Source organism: Magnolia sinica, chromosome 11 (assembly GCF_029962835.1).
Source record: "Magnolia sinica isolate HGM2019 chromosome 11, MsV1, whole genome shotgun sequence".
Lineage (NCBI taxonomy): Eukaryota > Viridiplantae > Streptophyta > Magnoliopsida > Magnoliales > Magnoliaceae > Magnolia > Magnolia sinica.
In genome coordinates this window covers 48,790,533-48,812,211 of record NC_080583.1, presented here as the reverse complement: position 1 = coordinate 48,812,211, position 21,679 = coordinate 48,790,533, and the positions used below count along the sequence as shown (strand labels likewise).

The 21,679-nt window shown below is 38.7% G+C and overlaps 3 long non-coding RNA genes across 3 annotated transcripts; all 3 read left to right on the top strand.

Annotated features, from left to right (window-relative positions):
• The first annotated feature begins 4,672 nt into the window (after positions 1 to 4,672).
• On the top strand, positions 4,673 to 14,670 carry LOC131219100 (uncharacterized). The gene is made up of 7 exons (XR_009157991.1): positions 4,673 to 6,030; positions 6,199 to 7,417; positions 7,619 to 7,822; positions 9,941 to 10,051; positions 10,982 to 11,995; positions 12,738 to 12,840; positions 14,145 to 14,670. It is a non-coding gene; the product is annotated as an uncharacterized LOC131219100 (long non-coding RNA).
• On the top strand, positions 8,028 to 8,502 carry LOC131219101 (uncharacterized). The gene is made up of 3 exons (XR_009157992.1): positions 8,028 to 8,089; positions 8,260 to 8,329; positions 8,461 to 8,502. It is a non-coding gene; the product is annotated as an uncharacterized LOC131219101 (long non-coding RNA).
• A 2,450-nt stretch (positions 14,671 to 17,120) lies between the features above and the next one.
• LOC131218365 (uncharacterized) lies at positions 17,121 to 19,228 on the top strand. Its single transcript, XR_009157668.1, has 4 exons — positions 17,121 to 17,303; positions 18,173 to 18,461; positions 18,622 to 18,693; positions 18,777 to 19,228. It is a non-coding gene; the product is annotated as an uncharacterized LOC131218365 (long non-coding RNA).
• The last annotated feature ends 2,451 nt before the right edge of the window (positions 19,229 to 21,679 follow it).

Here is a 21,679-nt window from a genome sequence, read left to right as displayed (position 1 = left end):
CTTGGTATCGATCCCTAGTAGGGGTGGCTAACACGGGTGTGTACTGACACGGGTGTGTACTGACAAGCTAAACCAAAGAAACAAAAAAAAAGAAGAAGAGACACGTTAGACAGTAAGTTACCATCACTCAATGGGTAATTTTCAATATACAGATGATATGGACTCTATCCACTAAATTGCCACAACTAGGGGATCGCCTTGCTCAAAATCTACCTATCAGCTCAGCAGGTGGGCCACACCATAGAAAATAATGTATAATGACCGGCTGTTGCTGATTTTTATCGAAGCTGTTCCTCATGGTGGGCCAGTGTATTGGATGGCTAAGGTTGCACGGACCGATGGACCCCAATTTATCATCCAATCGGTTGGATGTGATTAAAGTTAACCCAATCAAGAGAGACCCCAACTTGAGTCTAAATGGTGCACCCGATTGTACACAACCCAAGCCCATTTGGATCCGATTTTAAACCGGCGGACCTATAAAAACCCGATTTCAAACGGGTCCAAGAGGTCCGATTGGGATCCGTTTAAATGGTTGGGTCCATCTTAAATTGTGGTGAACTATCACTCTTAGTGTGTCCGATGATGGGCATGATTGGGCTGGAACTTCCATTAGAACCATTTGGTTCGAGGTGATGAGAGTTGGGTGGGCCCCACATGATCAGACCACCTCCTGAAAAGCAATGCATTATGAAATAGGACAGACGCATCCAAATTGTGAGAATGCAGCAATCCAATATGAGGGGATAAGGGTAGTGGGTAAAACTGTACATGAGCAGACTTACCTCGGTAACTTGCTCGACCCGACTCAAAAAAGCTCGGCTCGACTTGGATCGAAACTTTGTTCGAACCGAGTCGAGCCAAATTTTGAGAGCTCGGAATATTTCGAGTCAAGTCTGAGTTGGACCTAGCTTGACTTCGCTCGACTCGACTTAGATCGAGTTTAAGTGAGTATATAAAGATTTTTTTTTTAAAAACCTTTATGCCTGACCCTACCCATTTCGCCCAACAACAACCCTTACCTCATTTCTCCCTCAAAATCATCCAAATTGGCCAGTTGTTCGCCGAATACTCTTGAACAATCTCCTCTCCCAGCGATATTCCTCTCCCAAAGTGAGTCATCTCCTCCACTCTCTTCATTTTTTCCAGTGAGCAGCGTCTGTCTGAGTAGCGGAATCCATCCGACTAGCAACCACTGGCCGGACGAACCTTTGGACCTCGGTATAGTCGAATGGTGTCTCTGGGACAGTTAGACGCTACTGTCTCGAACTCAAACTCGACTCGAAAACTCAGCTCGAACTCGACTCGAACTCAGCTCGGAATGGATCGAGCCGCTGGCTAAGTTGAGCATAAGCTGCTGTTCCAAGCTCGAAGGGTGAGCTGAGACTCAAGCTGCCTGAGTCGAGCACGAGCTGAGCAAAGCTCGGCTTAGCTCGACTCGTGTACACCTCTAATCGTGTCCCCACAACCAAACTTGGGGTGGTCAGCTCTTATCAACCGTTCAATCAAAGTGTCTGATCCAAGCATGCCTAGACGTGTGCAATGCATCTCAGTCGCACGTGACGACTCACCTCCCATCAGAAACACGCCGGCATTGTTGATCAGCACGTGTAAGGGCAGCGCGCGCCGCTCCTACTCGGCCTCGAAGCTCTGTACGGAGGAGAGAGAAAGGGGTCCAGCTCCATCACCTGCATGCAATGGCACGTGTGAACGGATGCCCACGGAAAAGAAAAAGGTCTACAAAGGATCGTACTTCTGCGGCGCATGTTACTCCACATGTAGGACTCTGCTGGAAACGGATTGGCTACTCCCCCTAACACCAGCTCCGTGGCTGATGTTTGGTGCTCTGTGGGCCCACCATGATGTATGCGTTTCATCCATTACGTTCATTCATTTTTAAAAATCATTTTATTGCTTGAACCCAAAAATGAGAGGTATATAGATCTCAGGTGGACCACACCACATGAAAACAATAGTGATTGGATATCAACCATTAAAATCCTCCTATGGCCCACTATACTATTTATTTGACATCCAATCTGTTGATTAGGTCATACAGGCCCAGATGAAGAGAAAAAACAAATATCAGCTTGATCCACAACTTTTATGGCCTCCAAAATGTTTTTAATGCTCGACCCTCATTCAATATTGTTTCCTGTGATGTGGTCCACTTGAGATTTGGATATATCTCATTTTCGGAGTTATACTGTAAAATGATCTGTAAAAACAGATGGATGGCATGGATGAAACACATACATCATGGTGTTGCCCACATAGCACCGACCACCAGCCATTGGCTGGTGTCAGGGGGAGTAGCCAATCCGTTCCCACTCTGCTAGCGTGCGCCGCTTGCAGCCGCCGATGTGCGATTTCGCGGGCGGCTTTGGTGTTCCTGCAGGCCAGGGTAATGTAGGCCCCACGCATGGCCAGCTCCCTGGGTTAAAAAATCGCTGCGACTTTTCAGAAAATGGGGAATTCCTCGGCGATCATACTAACAATATATTACGGTGCTATCAACATTATCTAAGTCAGCAATCAAGTAGTAAATCTCTGCACAGGTGGCACACGTTCATGATATCTGGACCTTTCATCTATTGGGGGGACCCGTGCATACGTCGAAATTTGCATTGATTGTAAAATCCTAGGCGCTAGTTAGTGGATTACTGAAACAACAGATGGATGGATAGGAAAGGGTCAAAATTCAATAGACAAAAGTCCTCCAATGGATGGCTAGGATCATCTGATCTGTTTAATTTTCAGAGTATGGCCCAAGTTGGGTAGTGGACATTATACGAACGGTCCAAATTTCGGACATACCATTATCGTATGGATGTTGATTGAGTGAAGGATGAGCTTAAATTATAGGGTGTTTTTATTTAATAAATTTGAGATTAATGGAATTAGATGAGGAAAATAGATGCTGGCTTTGTTTTTGTATGTCGAGTGAGCATGCAAAATAATACTCCTCAGAATATTGGTGGATGTAATCTTGACCGTCCAAGTCGACCATGAGACCATCAACAGTCCAACAGATCAAAACTCTCACAATTTGGATGATCAACCGTTGAACTGGTGGACCACTTTCCCTTCTGATCTGTACCAATTGTCATTTTGTGAGTGTCCATTTCGTTGAACGGCTGGCATCGTTCGAATTGGGTTTTTTTTTTCTTGTTTCAAGGCCCATCCATGATGTATCCTACCTTAAAAGCCTATGATCATGATCATGTGGGCCATGATCGTGAGGAGACAAATCAACGGTTATAGTTATTTGGTATTTAATGATACAAAACACATGGCTTTATGTTCGCAAACTACGTGCACTATTGATCATAAAGAAGTTATTATGCATACACCTCTTTTTTCTACTTTTGATAGTAGAATAGAAAAAGGGGTGTAAATATCATTTCCATGGAGTGGGGAAAGTGGGTCTACAAGTCAAAAACATGGTTTATAAATGTCACTCCTATGAATTTGGTATGAGCATTTGCTGGGTTTATTCATATGAGAGAGAGAGAGAGAGAGAGAGAGAGAGAGAGAGATATTGCTATATGGTTTTGCTCTTTAAGATACCATGCATATGGTTGTAAGTTTACTACAGAAGTTGTTATGCATACACTTTTTTTTTTTTTTCTACGTTGATACTATAATAGAAGAAAAGGGGTGCAAATCTCATTTCTAAAGAGGAGGGAAAAGGGGTGTAAAGTTAAAAACGGGTTATAAATATCATTTTCTGATTAATTCTGTATTAGTATTTGCTTGTTTTACTGATATATGAGAGAGAGAGAGAGAGATTCCTTGCTGTATGTAACCCAATTCCACTGGTTGCACCTGTGACAATGACAGAGTGACTGGGAAACTGATCTGGGAGAAGGTGAGGAGAAGATGGGAGATGGCATGTGAAGAGCTTTTGACAAAAAGCCTCCTTGCGCCATTCCAGGCGCTTATTTTCACTGGTGGCCAGGTACAACTGCCGGTGATCACCGGAATCACCGGGGGCCGTCCAAAAACGCCCCTGTTTCTGAAACGTGGGCGCCGCTGAATCGACGGTACTAAAACCAAAAACGGGGAGAGGGAAATTTCATTTTCATCGCGCGCAAACCCTCCTCTCTCTCTCTCTCTCTCTCTCTCTCTCTCTCTCTCTCTCATCTTGCTTGTCCGACCCTTTGCTTCCCTCGATTTCTCTCCCTTCCTCTCCCTCCATCTCTCGATCTCCCTGATTTCCCTCCTCCATTGACGTCTCTCCCAGTTCATTCTCTTTGAAGCAACTGTTGATCGATCTCCCTCCAATAGCTGACAGGAATAGAAAAAATCAGAGCACACGAAGTGAAAGGTACTCTCTCTTTCTATCTCATTTCCTCTTTTAATGGGCAGAAATTGGGCAGCAACCATGGCAGTGGCAGCCATATCCGCCGCTGTCCATGGCCTCCTACATGTTTGAAGAAATGCTTCAACCAAGAGATTCTTGTTGAGGGCCTGTTTGGACAAGGGTGGCCAAGATGGATGGATTCCGATTGGGTAGCCCTGTCCCTTCCGTTTTGGGCAGCAGATGAAATGGAGTTCCAAAAGGTGGCCTTCTTAGTGTCTTTGCCACTCCCCACATGACCTCATGAATAAACCAAACACCAGATAAATTTGGATCCTGCATTCTTCGGTGGAAAATCTAGGACGGTTGGGATTAGGCCCTGCTCCAAATAAACCCTTGGTGCAGGACAGAGAAAAAGGTGTGGCATGTTACTACATTTTATGATATTTGGACATTTGCTTATAAGGCCATGGAGCTTGGGCATATCTAAAACAGGTTGGTAAGGCGAATCACATTTCTTTCTTCCTTTAAAAATTTTTTTTTTTCCTTTCTTATTTCTTTCTTTCCTTTTTTCTTTTCTTTTCTTTTCTTTGGTTACGATAAGGTTAGAAAAGTTTATCACCTGCACAGCCATTGCAGGAATCCTTCACTTTACCATCAGATCCACTGGAAACTGGACTTGGTGTTGATGTCAGGCCTTTGGTATCCACAAAGTTCAACTGCTTTATGGGTTCCTTTTCTCCTCCACTTGACACTTTGGTTATTGAGAACTCTTCCGGATATGGTTTGTTGGAGCCAAAGGGAGAACACTTTGGTTATTGGGATTTACATGTATGATTTACAAGGGCATGCTTGAGTTGAGTATATAGGGTTTGTGCACGTGTTTTGCTGCAGTTTTCGGGAGAATGGTGACCTCCAATTAGCTCTCAGGTGTCCCTTGGACTATCATGATCTTGAATCACATTTTGGGTTCTCATAACATGAGCTTGTGGTTAACATCCTACAATTTACAATTCGGGTTCTATAATCTGATTCATTTATCATGAAAATTGAATTAGTCCTCAGTTTGATCTTTGTTTGATAGGCATCCCACAAGATTTGTACAATTTACTTCACTAAAAGAAGGGATGGCATGGGGATCTCATGAGATGGCAGTGGACTGTCGAGCTCATAGGCCTGTCTTGTTGTTGACTGGGATCTGGCCTAGGTCTGTAACAGATTCACATGTTGTTGTCTATTTTCTCTTTGATAGATGCAAATGGTTACACTCACACTATCAGTTTACAGTTTGTTATAGTGTCATAGTTCATTTTTTAGACTGTTGGACATTCATTTTCTGTCATATCCTTTATTTATGGAAGAGATCTTAATGTCAACAGGGATCTTACAAGTCAAGGCTTGAAAGGTTATATAATGATCAGATTTTTTCTTCTAAAGTTTGTGGCTGAAAGATCCATTCTCAGTTGCATTTTGTCAATTGTTTTGCAGTGCAGGTTTGATCATTGCATCATATCATATTGTCATGAGTTTCTAAACACTTGGAGCTGTTCTTCTCTTTAGATGGTCTTCTATGAATACATGACAAATGAGCGTTCTTATGTATATCATATAGTTACCAGCATCAACCTGTACCCTCGGACTTTTTTTGATATCTTATAAATGATTTCAGGAAACAGGATGGGTGCCTCGACATCTTATTGCTCATGATAAATATATACAAAAATAGTGTAGGTGTTGTTCCACTTTATCTTAAAAGGTTTAGCATCTGCAATGCTGTCCATGTTCTGTTCTTGTTACTTTTTCTTGTTTAAATGGTTATCTTTAACTTTTACAATCAGCTTTTAATTGCTTCTGCTTGATAGTAGCTAAACTATTTTAGTTACTTTGAATTGCAGTCACTCGTATGGAGAATTTATCTTTGACTATTCTTGGGCTGATGCCTACTACAGCTATGGCGCTCAATATTATCCAAAGTTACAATGTTGTGTTCTTTTACTCCAGTAACAGGTCCCAGGATATTAGTCTGGAACACTTGGTATCAAGATCAAGTCTTTGACAAGTTAGTATCAACAATGAAGGATCTTACAACTAAGGCATTGTGCTGACTGAATCAAGCTTCTTTCAGATTGATTATTGTTTCTCACATATTTTTTATGGTCCATCTGGTCTTTCTGCACATGGATTTAGGAATGGTAACAAGCCTCTTGAAATAAATGGGTTGATGTCTAAGAACTTTCATCTGGTCTTCCAGTTCATCTTTTGCATGCAGAGTAGCTACTGGATAGCTTTTATCAGATTATTTCCAACATTTGTTCTACACTAGCATGTATGATTGTTGCAGGTATTTTGTAGATAGTGTTTTGATTGATTCAGTTCTGTTTTTCATCGCGGCTTGTTTTGTGTTTGCCATACAATCCATTCATAAGTTCACCCATATCCAGAAAATCAGACCATTCCAAAACACAGGTGGTTCACACGACACCCAATGATTGGGATGGGAAGCCCGCCATGTTTTGTGTTTGCCATACAATCCATTCATAAGACACGCCCCACAAGGATGGATTGACACCCAAAAGATCAGACCATTCCAAAACTCAAATAAGCCACACCACGTGATTTTAGCGGATTTGGGCATGATTTTATATGGTGTGACCCACCCGAGTTTTGGGTCAGCCTGATTTTTGTCCTCCAAAAGGAAAATGAGGAGGGCACACATGATGGACAGTGGAACCTTGCACAGATCATGATGGGCTCCACACGTATTGTAGAATAAGCTCATTCTACAAATGTCACTAAGGAATCTGTGTAGTTGTAGAATAAGCTTATTCTGCTAATGTTGCAGAGAAACCTGCCTAGTTGTAGAATTAGCTTATTCTGCTAATGTTGCAGAGAAACCATAAGAAAATATATGGTTTTAGTATTTCTTCCGTTAATATAAATCTTATTGCAATGTTGCAACCTGGGTGATTGACTAAATGGTCATATTTAGGGATGCATCTCCTTCATGAGAACTAGTTTATCTGAGAAAATGGTCCTTGATGGAGTGCAATGGCAGAACAAGATTCGTGTAGCTGATTCTAGTTAGTTGGTCTTTAGATGATGCTGATTTTCTTGGTGAGAACTGCATAGTGGATTTTTTTTGTTAGTGGTTATTGCATTCGTTTTTGAAAATGGCATTAAATCACACCAATATTTATTTCTTTTAGATTGAATGGCAAAATCATTTTTAGCAGTTGAAGTTCTGTGATATTTGGTGGAGGTATCCAGAAATGGCCTCTTATGATATTTATGTCGCTCAACATTAATTTGTTATAGGCTATGGTGAGTTTACTGGAAAAGAAGATTGAAGAAATGCAATTGGAAGAGATGCAGCTTCAATTCAAAGAAACTGAAAAGATGCTAGTGAAGGAACAAGAGGCTGTGAAAGAAGCAGCAAACCTAATTCCTGTCATATAGGAGGTCCCAGTCATTGATAGTGTGCTGTTGGATAAACTGACTTTTGAAAATGAACAACTGAAGGTGGGATTGCCATCTCAAGGAGTTTTGTGATGAATAACATAACATTTCAAATTAGTTTGCCTAAATTCCATGGGTGAACATGCATTTGCATTTCTACTTGTGATATTTATGTCACTCACCATTAATTTGTCGTGGGCCATGGTGAGCTCACTGGAAAAGAAGATAGATGAAACTGAAAGAAATTATGAAGAAACACACAGGCTTAAAGCAGGCTATGGTTGTAGAGTCAAAGATAATTCAATTGAAGAATGACATGCAGATGTTCTTGTAGTTTCTTTATTAACTTTCTTAGACTGTTAAGCTAGAATTAAGCTTCAGCTTCAATGGGTTTTTCCATTTCTAAATTATAAGAAGACAACTATTTTAGTGCTCTCTTGTTTCTTTCTCATGATTGTCCTTTTTTTAATTGAAAAATCATTGTTTACTTTTTGTCATAGACTAGAAGAAAAGCTCTTGGACATGGAGACCGTGGATATTCTAAGGCAGCAGGCCTTGTTAAAAACACCTGTAAACATTTCAAGCTCTATCCTTATTTATTTAGAGTCTCCCTTCCCATTGCTTTTGACCTCATTCTATCAGATTCTTTCTGCTGTTTTGTTATCATACAACCTACTAATTGGTGGTGCATGGCATTTTAGTTGTTATATCAGTGATGAAAGAAGGCGTAAGTTCTCAACCAGTGTTTCAAATAGCGCTCGTAGTGTACGCTACGTAGCATAGCGTGGCTGTAGCGCTATGTAGCGTCCCAAATAGCGTAAATCTCCTGTAGCGTACGCTACGGGGGTCCTAGCGTACGCTACAGCTATGTAGCGCGTAGCGTCCGTAGCGTAAGCAACAATGTATTTTTTAACTATTTTATTTTTTTATTCCTTTTTTCACATTTTCTTTGTTTCTAATGTTAAGGAATGTAACACTTGCATTGTACTTGATACTTTTAACCTATGGGATTTTTATTTCTTTTCATAATTGTGACTTGTGGTTTCAATTAGACATTATTAATTAAAGTGGTTTGCTTAGAAAGTTGTTGATGTGATAATTATTTAATTTGGCTTATATATGTGGATTGGCTTTTGATAAATGATAACTAATAACTTTTTTGAACATGCTTATAATTTATAAAATGAATCATCTTTTAGGCATATATATATATATTCACTATTTATTATATTTGTCCTATTTTTAAATTAAAAAATAGAGGTATTGTGTAGCTTACGCTACACGCTACGTATTTACACTACACAGTATAGAGGGCTGAGCGCTACGCATCATGCTACCGCTATTTAAAACACTGTTCTCAACTAGAGGTGATATTGGCAGTGCAAATATAGTATGCAGGCAGAACAACACCGTAGACAAGGTATGCAAGTGATCCCTTTGATTCAATTATTTCTATGGTGTGTAGGAAGAGAGGGAAGTCATTCTTCTAGAGAAAAAAATTACAAAAGATTATTCTACCCATCACCAGATGGCCAAAATGCCTCTGGTTTCTTGGAATTTGTTAGACTGTTGTAGATTTTGCCGAAACCTCTTGAAAAAAAAGAAAAACAAAAGAAAGAAAGAAAAGAATTAAAAAGTCAATTTTGCTGAAATACACTATTTAAATGCGGCTCGATTTAGTAATCCTCGTGGAGAATGGTCCTCCCATTTGCTGCTGCAGTAGAACCATTTTGACCCACCAACTTCAAGATTTTTTAAAATTCACTTGGGTAGTAAGTTTCATCTAATTAGTAGGTCTCCAAGCTTATTTTAGCAAAATTAGTTGAATTTTGAGAACTAATTCATGAATTTTTGCAGTAATTTTCAGTTGGTAAAACTGTAATTTCTGCTCTTGAAGATTCTATTCTGTAGTTATAGTTTCAACGCATCGTTTCAAGATATGAAATCTTTTTTTTTTTTTTTTTTTTTTTTTGGTTTAAATTCATTTGGATGGTAAGTTTCATGTGTTATTATGTGATGATGGTCGTTCTTGTTTGGCCCACCATTGCATCTTCCTTGCGGAATCCGTTGTTCTGTGCATGGGAAAGAATACAGAATTTCTGTTGGTGTTTAATTTCAAGTCTTGTCGAGTTTTGGTTGAAAGACACATTAATTTTCAAACAATCCCTTGTGGTGTTTCAGGTTTCATTTCATGCAGCTGATGATCATTGCCAAAGTTCCTTCCATCCATTTTTTGGAGTGCATGAAGAACTGAAAGCTTTTGTCTGTGACATTTCACAGGCCACCCTTGCGGTAACATGATGTTTCAAATTCATTTCAACATAAAATGGCGTTTTGCAATATTCCTTGTTCTCCCATTTCTCCATCCTTATTATTGCATGGTGATGGAAACTCATTGCTTGGTTTTGACTTGGTTGTTCCATGAAGAAAAAATCTGAAGAAAAAAAAGGAAAAGGAGTTGTTGGCTGTTGACCTCTAGTTCTTTTGATTTCTTCATTTGCCATAAATCACTGTTCAAAAACCCAAAACTCTACTCAACTCGATGTTCAGCTGGTTTGGGTTGACTTGAAGACTTGACCCAACTTGACTTGATATTTAATTTACTATAAATTGAACGTACTAGGATTGTTAATAGATATTTAAAATAGTTTGATCTTGTATAAGTAATATAAATCCTAACTCAAAGCGACGAAATTGTTGGTACGTCACTAGCTAAGGTCATTGCCTCCTAGTTGAGGTTAGGGGTTTGAATCTTGCTCCCAACATGTTTAAAATATTTAGCTTTTGTATAAGTGATATAAATAGTAACTCAAAGTAAGAAACTTGTCGGTACTTTATGAGTTAAGGCCGTTGCCTCCTAAGTAGATCTCCTAGTTGTTAATAGATATTTAAAATAGTTAGATCTTGTATAAGTAATATAAATCCTAACTCACAGCAACAATATAAATCCTGTATGTCTTGAACTAAGTATCTTACTTTGTATGGATTGTCTATTCTTCAACACTTTTTAAGCCTAAGTACAAAGTTCTGATTTTAACTGCTCTTAAGTTTCAGTAGTGTATTGATTTTGAGATGAAACGCTATTGTGATTAGGCCTTTCTATTCTAATAAACATATCAGTCAATAAATCATGTACTAATCATATGTATTAATGAGAAAGTTGTTTTAGTGGTATATTCATGCTTATGAATATGGTGGCCCTTTTTGTTTTGTGTTTTGCAGGAAGTAAACGATGTAATAGGTGAAATTACAATTTTAAGAAGACTTTATCATAAAAACGTGATTCCTTTGAAGGAGATTGTAACTTCTTCAGGATTGTCAAGGTGGGCGTTATCTAATTGTGATTGAATGCCCACCATTAAAAACTTCATGCAGCCCACTCAATTCAACAGTATATGAATGACAACCTTATTCATCATCATCTAAGCCTTATTCCACTAATTGTGGTCAGCTACAGTTGGACAGTTGGTTTTCCATTTTTTTAAGATATTGGAATGTTTTGTATCATGAAACCTAAGTTCTTAACAATATATTCAGCATTCTACTAGACTTGCCATATTATTTTCTTCAATGGTACAATCTTAACCTTTCAGCGTGTGACCGTAAAAGTAGATGGCCAAGTTTAGAAAAAGCTGCAATGGGTGACATTCAACTGAAAATTGACCGAACTTTCATGGCCACAGTCCAGTCTTGGGAGGGAGTTGTTAAGGCTGTGTTTGGATGCACATTTGAATTGCATTGATATTCACTATAAGGGAAATGTTCAAACCACAATTACTTTCCCTAGCATGCATATCATCTTCTGGGTTCCAGATTTGGATTACATTACCTCCTGACATGAGTGCTACTTCATCACTATGAATGCTTGACTACTTGGATATTTCACTGCAGTGTGGACATCACATTTCAAATTCAGTTTCGCAACCAAATGTAGCTGAAGAATTGATTGCTTCTGGTCCATGTAGGCCTTTCTTGCTAATTGGTTATAATAGCAATGTGAATTTGCTGGAATTCTCAGTTTGCATTTTGGATGCATCTAAAAAAATTTATGGAACAATATGTAGAGATGTTATGGAAGCATTTTTCTGCTTGCATTTGAAGCTTAAATCAAACTCTTATTTTGTAAATCTTATCGTTGATCTCCCTAATGCTTCTGGTTAGGAACTGCATATAAGAACAATAGGTTCTAGCAGCTCAAAGGTGCTACTAAAGGGAATGGATTACAGTGAACTTGAAGTATGTACCATTTCTCTCATTATTTTCACCTTCTTAGAAAATTATTGTGTATTTCTCAAGTTTTGGTCAGTATTAACTGCCGTCCAGTCTCTGTTAGTTTGTTCAACGGTCACAGATTGTTATTTCTGCATTTTTCTGCTTTATAAAATTTGAACTTGTAATCTTTTTTCTCTATCCAGAGTAGTCAAGCTGGCTTTTCCTGTTACTAAATCTGTTCAGTGGTTGTATGCATGCATATTTTTTTGTTTCTGTTGGTGCATTGTTTCTCACATCTGATATCGATGTAAGGAAGTTGATTTAGGGCATGTTTGGGTCATCCTGTCTTTTGTAGTGGTTGCTATGCTCTCCCACATTTCAACTGCTACAAGAACACGTCTCACCTGTTGTTATTTCGATAATGCTTGTGGCAGAACAAGTGGGAGAATGGGAACCTGTGTCAGCAGTTACGTTTTCTGAGCTTTTAGCATCATGGTTCTGCTTGACTTATATGTTGATGCTGTTTTGATTTATATGTACTTGCGGGTGTGGCTGACTCCTCCACAACTTTTACTTACTACCTGACATTCACATCTCCATAAGTTGGTTGGACGAGAAGGAAACTGATGACTCTTGATTAGATAATACAAGTCTTTTGCCGCTTTTGTTCACCTTTTATGATTCTAAGAGCCATGCATCTTCACTCAATCTCTCTCTTGAAACACGTGTTCTCTTTCGTCATAATAGAAATTGTTTTTTGGTGCAGAAATGGGTTTAGTCGCGTGGTTACAGGTCTGGACAGGCTTTAATGCTGTGGAAGCGCCTATATGGAAACGACATTTGGGCACATAGTAGTGATGAATTGGAAGGTTCTTCACTATTTCTCCTGCTTCTAATGTCTATATGATCTTATTCTGCAATTATTCTACCCTCAACTATAATTTGCCTCTTTGTTTTGACTTGTGGTTCTGCCATGCAAAATAATTACTTCGCAGTGCTTATCATCTGGAGTTTTTGGAATAGATGCTCTTTAGAATTTATATCTCGTCAAAATGAAAATGATATTTGCATCCTCTTCATTTCCTTTAAAAAATTTTGGGCTGCAGGAATTGAATTTATTCATTGGTGAAAACCGGTTGTCAATTCAATGAGATGTGTATACCCAAATTGCAAGAACAGGCATGGGTGCATCCACAAGAATGTTTGAGTATAGAGGAATCCAATCTACCTAAGATGGCCAAAAAGCGAAATAATAGTAAAAGCAAATCTAAGAAATCATTCCCAAAATCTTCAACCTCATCTTCAAATAAACCCCCATATCTTCCACAAACAATAAATTGTAGTTTCCGACATTAGGCCCTAAATCTAGCAACAAACAGCCCAAAATCAGCATATACTGGCCCTTCGAAAAAGAAAAGAAAAGAAATTAGCATATATTGTGCCATGTAGTGGGCTGTGGGCTTATGTCATTCCCCTGTGGGTTGGAAGTGACTCAACTTTGGCAAGTTTGAGGTTTCATACAAGTAGTAGAGGTCTGGATCCAATCTTTTCAGTTCATCGTCCTTAAATCATATGCATTTGGAATAGTATTTGTTCTTCCATTTCACCTAGTACTGTTTGTATTGGCCTTGTCAAGTGCCAATGGTCTTCATATGCAACAATTGTTCAAATTTTTCTTTTTATTTCTGTGGAGGCTGTTTGTCCATATTGGTAATAACTTGTCTTGCACATCAAGCATCTCGTCATGATACTAAAATAAATCCACTATATTAAAAGTTGGCGAGATATTTAAGTTATCTAGCAACTCAATCTCATAAGCGTTTCCATGCACATTTCTCTTGACTTGGCATAGTTCAATCATGGTGGCGACTTTGTGTGAGAGATTGAATAGGCAACATCTGGTGTATTTGCCAATGTGACACATTCAGTAGTCCAGGTCACTATTGCTTAGCATAGATTCAGGTTTCTTTCTTTGAACTTAGAAGAACTTTTATGAAGAAAGACCAGTTTTATTAAAAACGAAAAAAAAAAGGTCACTGCCAAGCATCAGAACCCCACTAATCTCACTGCACAACTTAATTCTATGCCTGCAAATTCATTTCCCTGCCAACTTGCATCGGATATATACTTGTATTCTTACTGTCCGATTCCTTTTATTTTCATTGTTTGGCAGGTCTTGGATGCGGATAAAGGAGATAGACTAGAAAGCGCAGTCGGAAGAATTGCAACACGTGATATCGTGCAATCCACTTGAAAATCAGATAATCTAATCATTACATTAACAGAAGGGCTGGGATTGGGCTTGAAATCTAGATCAGACTAGTCCATTGGCTCAATCCAATTATCAATTGGGCCACCCAATGAATTGTTGAGTGGGCCACATGATCAATTGGTTCAATCCAATTATCAATTGGGCTACCTCTATCCATAGAATGGATAGCTTAAAGACACCTATTAACAGTTTGGTGTTCCCATTTAACAAGCATGACCTGACTTCATGTTTCAATGATCCAAATTGTTATACGAGTCCATGTTCAGTGGGTCGGGTGGACGGTGAGAGAAACCTTGGCTTTCTCAGCCAGATTTCAAGGAGTCAGGAATTGCTATGGTAAGTAATAGTGAATGGTTTCAAACAGAAAATTTGAATGGAAGTCAGGACTCACTTTCTCAGCCAGAGGTCTTGATTACTTTCGTTTCTCAGCCGGATTTGCCATCTCTACCTCTACATGGATGGATAGTTTACATTGACATGCCTGTAAAGTGTTTTAAAATTTCATTTGCCATCTTTTCATGACTTATCATATCATAAATTGATCTCCATGTTTTTATCTTGAATTTCTCATGACATATGGCTGAATTGTTTTACAATTCCAATGTGGAATGTGGAGACTCTTGGTTTTGGATAACACAGTTAGAGAAGCCATTGTACTGATCAATATCCAAAAATAAGGTTTTTTGCAGAATTTTAATTTTTGTTGGCTATGCTTCATCCACCACTAGGTCAGCGATTTGGACAGTCTGAATTTTTTTTGTTATGGTTCATCCATCACTGGGTTAGCGATTTGGACAGTTTGAATTTTTGTTGTTATGCTCCATCCATTGCAGATTTTCTACAGATGTTTTATATCCACTCTGCCCATCCATTGCACTAGCTAATGTTAGGACATGAACCAATAGTTGTTTACTAGAAGATACCCTCCATAATTTTGAGCATGTCTTTTCCGACATTTTTTGCATATATTTTCTGGTGTTTTGGCAACCTTATTGCAGCGATCAGAAATACTTTTACTGGTGCTTTGATATGTCTAAACTACCTTTTCTCAGGCCTTTACCGACGTTTCTGCGTATCTTCTCCTGGCATTGTGGCAACCTTTTGTGGCGCTTTTTATTCAGTTATTAGCTCTTTTAACTATTCGCAGCGCTTCGTAAAGTTTTTAGCGGCGTTTTAAGATCCAGAAGCGCCGGTAAAACATAATAAGCGCCGCTAAAAGTCTTTGTTTTAGTGGCGGCCATAAAAAACGCCGGTGCTCCGGCCGCCGGTAAAGTATTAGCAAGTACGACCGCCGGTAATGTTTTTAACGACGGTTTTTTAGCCTTTTAGGGGCGTTTATGGCCGCTGGTAAAGCCAATTTTTCTTGTAGCATCTCTCTCTCTCTCTCTCTTAGTTAGAGCACATCACAACATGAAGAAGGCTTATAGTCTAGTCTTCCAACTTCAAAGGCTTTATCGCAAAATCCCATTCATACATCTTTTCTATTATTTTATTATTATTGTACTATTCTTATAGTAGAAATGAATAGACATCAATAAGCTCCAATAGTTTCTACATTAGCATTCTCTATTCTACAATCTATTATCTCTCATACTATATACATGAACACACTAAAAGAAAGTAGGTCTTTAGCCTCGGTTAAAAAAAGGGAGGCTAAATGTGGTTTTTAGCCACGGTTGTAAAGGAATTGAGGTTAAAAATTCATTTTTTTCCTCGGTTGGTGAGAAACTGAGGCCAAAAGTCTGCCATTTTGCCTTGGTTTGTGAGCAACTGAGGCTAAAACTCTACTTTTTGCCTCGGTTGTTGAGAATTGAGGCCAAAAGTCTACCCCTTTGCCTCGGCCGATGAGAAACTGAGGTTAAAAGTCTACCATTTTGCCTCGGTTGGTGAGAAACTGAGGCCAAAAGTCTTCCTTTTTGCCTCAGTTGGTGAGCAACTGAGGCTAAAAGTTTAACTTTTTACGTCGGTTGTTAAGAACCAAGGCCAAAAGTCTGCCCTTTTGCCTCAGTTGGTGAGAAACTGAGGCTAAAAGTTTACCCTTTTGCCTCAGTTGGTGAGCAACTGAGGCTAAAAGTTTGCCCTTTTGCCTCGGTTAGTGAGAAACTGAGGCTAAAAGTCTGCCCTTTTGCCTCGGTTGTTGAGAACTGAGGCTAAAAGTCTGTCCTTTTGCCTCAGTTGTTGAGAACTGAGGCCAAAAGTCTGCCCTTTTGTCTCGGTTGTTGAGAACTGATGCCAAAAGTCTGCCCTTTTGCTTCGGTTGGTGAGAAACTGAGGCCAAAAGTCTGCCCTTTTACCTCGGTTGGTGAGAAACTGGGGCCAAAAGTTTGTCCTTTTACCTTGGTTGTTGAGAACTGAGGCCAAAAGTCTGCCCTTTTGCCTTGGTTGTTGAAAACTGAGGCCAAAAGTCTGCCCTTTTGCCTCGGTTGGTGAGCAATTGAGGCCAAAAGTCTTAAATGCACCACATATTGGGGATTAAATTCCTACCATTGAAAAATTCTCAGGGGCCACAAAAGTTATAGATCAGTATGATATTTATTTTTTCACTTCATCCAGGTATATATGACCATATCAACAGGTTGGATGGAAAATTAATGACACGGTGGACCCTACAAAGGTTTCAATGGTGGGTGTCTTTAGCACTGCTTCTTCTTATGGTGTGGTCCACTTAAGCCTTTCATCTGCCTTATCTTTTTTTATCCAGTATTTTAAAATGATATAAAAAAATAGATGGACGGTGTGGATAAAAGTAATACATCATGGTGTCCCCTTAGTGGCCCGTGGGGCCTCCGCCTGTACCGACCTCGGAACAGGAGGGGGTAGTACCTAATCTGCGCCCTACTTTTTAGCCTCAGTTGCATAGAACCAAGGCCAAAAGTCTTGGTGAGGATGAGAGAGACTCGCCATTGGTAGACTTTTACCCGAACCAAACCAGAAAAATGAAAAGAAGAAAAGAAAAAGGAGAGAGAGAGGGAGGGAGAGATCGTAGCAAGAAAAAGAAAGGAAGATGAAAAAAATGTAAAAATCGAAGATCTGATCTTCAATCAATCTCGACATCACCAGGTACATACGAATCTCCCTTCGATCTGAGTTATTCACCGTGCAATCTGGCATTTCTTCCCATTTCTTCGACCATTCGCCACTGATTGAAGAAGGGAATCGCTAGGGTTTCGTGGCTCTTGGAGTGTCGGTTCCTTTCGAAATTGTGGTGGAAATCGTGGGAAATGGGAAGATTGTGCATTGTTGGTGAATCTGAAGTTTTTTTTTGGGTAGGAATGGTTGGGTTTTGATGCATTTGGTGGGAAAAAGTTTTGGAAAATTCAACCTTGTGCCTTTTTTTTTCCTGCATTTTGTGTGTTTTTGCCAGAATTGCTGAGTTTCTAGAAATCGCTTTTGATTTCGTCGAGGAGAGTTAGGTTTTGGATGTGGTAGATGTGGGAGAAATCCCAAAGGTTTTAATTTTTACATATTGTGTATGAGTTGTGGTTTGATTTGTAGGAATTTGCTTTGGAGTTTCTAAGATTGGCCCCTTTCGGAGATCTATCTTCGACTCTGATGTGATTTGTTTGGAAATTAGGGTTTTGGCCTTTTTTTAAGCAATGCTGCATCTGGTGAATTTTTAGGGAAGTGGAAATTGAACAAGCATTTTGTCTAATAAATCAGATGCTTTGATGTTCTTTTTTGAGATTTAGTTTCATTTCATTTTACTGCATTTTCTTTCCATACCAGAAAGGAAAATGTGGTTTTTTGTTTTTTGGTCATGCGATCTAAAACCCTATTTTATTTATTTATTTATTTCTGTTTTCTATGTTTTCAGAAAAATGTAAGCAAGAATTGTTAGATTTCATGATATTTATTTCATAGCTTCAGTATTCATGCAACAGGGATTTTCTTCATCATTGGTCATGGTGTTTCCTGGTTATTCTTCCCAGGTTCCTACACAGTAACAAGCTCACTGGGCCAATTCCACCTAAATTGGGGAACATGTCCAAGCTAAGCTATTTGTGAGGGTTCTTACTTTAAAATAAAATTTCCATTTCGGGGATATTTGTGTCTAAATTATTTCTAATAGTTTCCTTCTGCTGGCAATTGAACAACAATGAACTGGTTGGTAGCATTCTGGCCGAGCTTAGACAGCTGGAGTTGTTTGAATTGTGCATGGCAAAGATTGAATGGTTCCATTCCATCTGAACTCCTGAAGCTGGAGAGTCTAACATATCTGTTAGTCTTAACCAAAAGATATTAGAGGTGGGCCAGTCATTTATGAACATATTCTAATTTACAATGACGTCTTTGTACAGAGGCTTGCAGTTATTAAGTGCACATGCTTTCATTAGTATATTTATATTTTTAACAATCCATATTTTCTTTTAAACTGCAGAAACTTCTCATCGAACAATTTCAAAGGGTGGATCCCTGTTGAGTTAGGGCGCATAATCAATCTTGATACTATGTAGGTAAGCTTTCAATGATTATGAGGAGAAAGAGGACTTGAACTACCCTTAAAAAAAATCTCTTATATTGATTATTTTACAGGCCTTTGCTCAACTATTGCAAGCTCCTCATGATGATGCTCAAATTATCATAACAGATCGTTTCCCTGTCCCCATATTGGTTATTTGTGATTTGCATGGTTCCCAGGTTTGTAAATGTCTTTTGGCTTCAACCTGTGAAATAGACCACTCTACTTTTAATTCCTTTATATAATTTCCATGGAGGTGGGTATTCTCACTTCTGGATTACTCATGATTCACCCTTCAATTCCTGCAAAAGGGCCAATTGCTGTAAGGATGAGATAGATCGCATGCCCTATCTAACTACAGGTGACCTCCTTTTTGATCTGATTTTAGCAGCCATTTTTTTTTTCAATCTTTGGTTGACTAATCATTGTGTTTTTGTACCTCTATTTGGAAACTTGAAAAATCTCTAGTTCATTCGATCAGTTCATCAAGACTCAAGAAAGAAAGTAAGAAAAAAAAGAAGAAAAAGATGTGACTCTGTCTAGACAGGTAACTTGGTCAAGTCGATTCGATTCAACAAAACTCAAAAAACAAATTGCCTAGATTTACCATATTTACCATGGAAGGATCATAAATTTCTTTTTTGCCAATGCATGCAACATGAGACAGACTTGGAATGAGAAATTGAATCCCAAGTAACTTTTGCTACAACATGAAAGTTTTTTATACTTGAGGAAAAAATGTTAGTTTCATTACTAGTCATGAATTCAGAAATTATATAAACATAAAAGTCACCTAACCAAAGATGACACTCACCCCCCAAAATACTCATGGTTTGGTAGTTGACTCATTTGTATCCCTCATTTGCTGATATCTTTAGTTGAACAAGGTGTTATACAGGCCACCATAACTTTCATGATATGTGAAATGAAGTTGCTTTATGAATTATATCCTTTAGAGGAGTCATAGACAGTTTGAGTGAATGTGTAATTGCCTCCTAAACCATCACAAGAAAGTACAAGAACTCTCACATCAATAAAGTTTGCTATTTTCTTTAGGTTCCGTGAGAATGCGTGCTGCTCTATGTGGTGTAGTTGGTTTCAAGCCAACTTTCAGGCGTATGTCTCACTCAGGGTAAATGAAATCTAATCACTCTATTGTATAGAGATCATCCAATTTCATGCTCTATAGTGAGAACTAATGGGCTGATTGGATGACCCTAAACTCCGGTTAATGTGCATGTTTGTTGCGCTTGGACTATATGTGAACAATAGATTGAACTATTTTCTAGTCTACCGAATTAGGTGAACTCAAACTACAAATTGGGGAAATTAGAAAACGAACTAAATGAGCCTACACCAACTAATTGTGCTGCGAACTATGAATTTTTTTATTTTTGACAATGATTTTATTAAGAAACAAAAAGGAAACAAAGGCAGCAACAAAACAGGGATACCACAACAGTGATCATCCAATCTCATGCTCTATTTTCTTTAGATTCTTTCATTTGATTTTCTTTTTCATTTGCTCTTTTAAATTCATCGCAGATTGTTTGTTTGATTTCTTTTTGTGCAATCTTTGGGGTATATCACGCTTTTGTATGATCTCTCTTGATTTATGTCTATCTTCTTGCAATTTTGTGTTTTTATTTTCAGGCAAACATAGATACATATCTCGTATCAATGGCCAAACAGCACATTATGTTGCTTCCTCAAGAAGAAGACCTCCAACAGTCCCAGTCTCAGTGCCCTGTGGTGCAATTCAAAAAAAAACACAACCAAGGAAAAATTCTCTCAATGAAGCCAGCAGCGGCAGCAGCAGCAATGACAGAAATCATGGATGTACAGCAGCAACAGCAATGGCAGTTTGTTTGTTTTGAAAACTTTACATATACCATTAATTGTTTTGTTGGTATTGTGCTGATTGTTGTCTTGATGGATGTTAAATGGGTGAAACATGCACAGGTTTAATCATTGGTTGCTTATAATATTGTTAGCTTTTGTTGATAGAAACTAGATTTAGCCTCGGTTATTGATAAATGATGTTAAAAATTGAATTTAGCCTCAGTTGATGCCAACAAAAGCTAAATCTATCTTTAGTCTCAGTTTTGCCTCAGTTATCTAAATTGAGACTACAACTCCCGTGGCTAAAGGCTTTAGCCTCGGTTGTTGAGAACCGAGGTTAAAAATAAATTTAGCTTCAATTGGAGGCAACTGAGGCTAAAATTTGGATTTAGTCTCAGTTGGAAACAATGGAGGATAAAATTTTGATTTAGCCTCATTTCGAGAAAACTGAAGCTAAAAAGGTTCTTTTAGCTTCACTTGAAGAACCGAGGCTATAAAAGTCATTTTGGCCTCGGTTGCTAAAACCGAGGCTAAAGCCTTTAGTCACGGGGGTTTCAACCTTGGTTTGGATAACTGAGGCAAAATTGAGGCTAAAGGTTTTAGCCTCAGTTTTTAACGTTTTTAGCCACGGTTTTGAACCGAGGCTGAAGCCCCCTTTTCTTGTAGTGGTACACATGCATCTATGCTATTTATATATATTTATATATGTATATTCATGTATGTCTGTGTATTGTTTTTCTCTTTCTTTTGTGCACGTGTGTCACATTGTACATGTATATTGTATGTTTTTTGCCCATAGGGTTCTGAATTAGCTTTGAACATTTAAAAATGAGCTAGTCTCCCAAAATGTGTCCGTACAAATTCATGGTCCACATGATGTGTTCACAATATCCAACCTGTCCATTAGATGTGTCAAACCAAAATATCCCTGGGGCACAACACAAGGAACAAGATGGGAGGCACACATACCCTTGATTTGAGTAGAGGGCTCTCATCATGTTGTGTATATAGAATCCAGGCTGTTTAAACCTATCATCATGGCTTGGATGAATGGTTGTACTAAAAATTAGGTGGTTTCACAACTCATGCGGCCGCTATTGAAAATCAAGAGTGGGTGTTCCCTCCCATATTGTTC